Genomic DNA, 3,618 nt, shown 5'->3' with positions numbered 1-3,618 from the left:
TTTGAGACTCTTATTTTGAAGGAAGTTCATTGAGTTCTGCTGCAGCAGTAAATACTCAACTCCATATCCAGTAAAACATCTGGAACCACCAGGTTCTGCTCTTCAGACGCCACTGGAAACACTTTCAGATTTAGTTTAGACATTTCCTCTGCTAGCTTTTCCTACAAACGTTGCTCCAAACCGCTGTTGGTGGGAGAAACGGAGTCGCTTCAGAAGCTGAGATTTGTTTAAACTCCTGTTGTGATTGGCTGGACTCATCAGATTCTCTGTGACTCTTCAGAAACAGTCCAAATACGGGTGGTTCTGATCCAAACATGTTCTGATTCAAAACTCCAGAGTTGATCAAACTCTGATTTAATATAAAATAAATTACTTAAATCTGGATTTAATCCACTGTGAAGTGAATTTTTATACTTTGATGTTGTTTCTTCATGTTGCTCATTGATGCTAAATTTATTTCAAAATTGTTTGATAAAAAATCATAATTAAAATGAAACCAGTTAATTGGTTATTTTCAAATAAAAGCTTCAATATTTTATCTATCGATATTAAAAGTTGTGGTTCAGCTTTAATAGGATAGAAGCTGCAGTGGGTTAGAGCCAGTTCAGCTGTAAACATCGACTTTACAGGAGGTCAGAACAACACGTCACTGATTTAAATAAACCTGACCTGATTCCCTCTAAAGACGAGATTGTTTTCTTCCTGTGAATGTTAGTTAGGGTTAGGGTGAGTTCCTGTCTGAACCAGTAAATAAATACTTTCTGTAGCTTTAGTGGGATTTCAGTTACGTCTCAGTTAATATTTATGACTTGACCTGAAGGACCATCTGACGGATGTAGAAGATTGTTTCAGCAGGTTTCATTTCTTTAGTCAGATGTCTGGCTCTGAAATCAGAACAATCTGTTTTGTTTTCATTAAACTTTTGTGGTTTTCTTCATGAATGGGTAGAAAGATGAAGTAGTGTGTGTGTGTGTGTGTGTGTGTGTGTGTGTGTGTGTGCGCGTGCGTGTGTGTGTGTGTGTGTGTGTGTGTGTGTGTGTGTGTGTGTGTGTGTTCCTGCAGAGGGCGGTGTGGTGCCGCTGCAGCCTGATAACAAATCCACTCCTCAGTCTGAGCTGCTTTCAGTTTTATTTGCCGAATTTTATTTATTTTATTTATAGCTTCTTCTGAAAAAACAGCCGATAGAAACATCAGAAGAGCTGGTAAAGACAAACACTTGGACATTCAGCCATGAAAACAATAAATAAATAAACAAACAGCAACAAGACGGGAAACCGAGCAGTCCCCCACCTGGACGTTTCATCAGTCAGACAGGAAATGGACCGGGAGGGGCTGCATCACGCAGCAACCAGAACCACGACATCATCTTCATCACCAGGAGGAGCTCAGGTTCCTCTCGGTCCAGAGAAATGTGATGAAAGCAGATTAAATCCAGCAGACTGGAGCAGGTCATGTTACACAGAAGCTGCTGAGGGTTCTGGTTCTGTTCTAGAAGTTTAGTTAAAGATGACCTGTTTAAGGTCCAAACATTTATGCATATGTGTATGAGTGTGTGCGTGTGTGTCCATGTGTGTGCGCTGTGCTGTCTTCTCACATCCGAGTGCGTCGTGGCGGATGGTGATTTGTTTGGCTACTGTATAAATAACAGGAACCGAACTGGTTCTGGATGATCCCATTCCTTCAGACCAGGGCCAGATTAACACTTTGTTGTACCCTGGGCAACAATATTCAAGGGCCCCATCATCACGACCCGAGGATCACCATAATATGGTCACGTACAGAATATTTTACTGTAATATGCAGTAAATATACTCAATACTTGAATGCCTGACATCACGTAACCCACTCAGAGTAACCTTTGACCCACCTCGTGTGGACTGACCAATGAGGAGAGGGTCTTAACTTGAGGCCCTTTCTTCATTGGTCAGTCTGCATGAGACTGACTCTCAACCAGGGGCGGATTTAGGACTGAAGAAGATCCGGGGCTTAACACACACGCGCGCGCACACACACGCGCGTGCACGCGCACACACACGCATGCGCGCACACACGTGACACGCACTAGTCAACATCATATATATTTGTCTTGTACCACATAATGTTTAATCTGAAGCTACATATTCAGCATATTCAGGGCAGAGTATTGTTCCTGTTAGTGTTTAGTGTGAGATGATAGTGAATATTCCCTTTCTTTCTCCAACAACTTTACCTGATAGTAAGCTAACTTTAGGCAAACCAGCAGCACAACAAATATTTTCAAATAAGACTCACAAACCTGAGTCAACACCAGTCTCATCAGAGCTGGGGTTCTGTCGTTGTACTTTTGGTCTAAAAAAACGTCCTTATATCCATCTTCACTCATGCGTTTCAGACAGACTGCAGAAGCCAGCTGCTGAAGGGCTTCTCTTCAGTCTCAGGTAAACTGTATACTGACTAAGTAGCCTAGTGGTAGAGTGTCTGCCCTGAGATCGGGAGATCAGGGTTCGACTCCTGGTCGGGTCATACCAAAGATTTTGAGAAAAATGGGACCCAATGCCTCCCTGCTTGACACTCAGCATTGGATTGGGGTTGGATTGGGGGGTTAAACCACCAAATAGTTCCCGAGCGCGGCGTGTCTGCAACTCAGGGGATGGGTAAAAATCGGAGAATAAATTTCACCACACACCTGTGTGACGACTAAATGGGACTTTACAAACTACTGCCAGCTGCGCCCTCTCTGTGTGACTTTGGTACTGCATGTTACTTCCGCGATTTAGATCCGGGGCTTATCATGAAAGATCCGGGGCTTCAGCCCAAGTAGCCGGGCCTAACGCCGCCCCTGCTCTCAACTGACGTTCAGTCATAGGCAGCGAAGCGTCTCTGTGCAGCGCAAAAGCCCGGGTGGACAGTTTGTTTAATATAGGGTGATCATATTTCCATTTCCAAACAAGAGGACAGGGGATCTGTGCCTATGACGTCACACTATGGCAACGCCACACAAACCATGTTGGGACCCATTTTTGTAAGAACTAAATTAATATCAGATTCTGCCAATAAAAGGACTCTAAAACAATTCATATGTAAATATTTAGCATATTTATTGCAAAATCTCATTTTTCTGCTTTAGTGCTGCAACAAGGTTTTATTAATAATAAATTATTATACCTTTTGTTTTACTACAGCATCGGTAAGCTTCCTGTGCACAGATTATTAAGGATGCTTGTTTCAGCTGTGAGATTAGACGATAGGATCAATGAAAAAATAAGTTGCCCCACACTCCATGGAAACTTTCAGAGAATCCACAAATAGTGGCTTTCAAATGGTTTTGTTACTTTTTGCAAGTTTAGAAAAGCAGCAGATGAGACAGCATGTCTGATAATTTAGTTTTTCATCTGATAATATTAGAACATGTCAGTCATGCCTGAGGGGCTTTTACAAACACTGTATAACTAACACTACTGGAGAGGGTATTGATCACACAGAGGCTTCTGGGGAGCCCAGTTATGGGGGTGGGGGGTGGGGGGGGGGTCATTTTGCCTTGGCCCCCAAAATGTCTTGAAACGGCCCTGGGTGTGTGACTGAGTTTTGAAGGTGATCTGAATTGTATCAGATGTATAAATATTACATGTGTATAACTTA

This window comes from Nothobranchius furzeri, chromosome 5, assembly GCF_043380555.1.
Source record: "Nothobranchius furzeri strain GRZ-AD chromosome 5, NfurGRZ-RIMD1, whole genome shotgun sequence".
Classification (NCBI taxonomy): domain Eukaryota; kingdom Metazoa; phylum Chordata; class Actinopteri; order Cyprinodontiformes; family Nothobranchiidae; genus Nothobranchius; species Nothobranchius furzeri.
The sequence above is the reverse complement of the archived record's forward strand: the minus strand, read 5'-3'. Positions refer to the sequence as shown.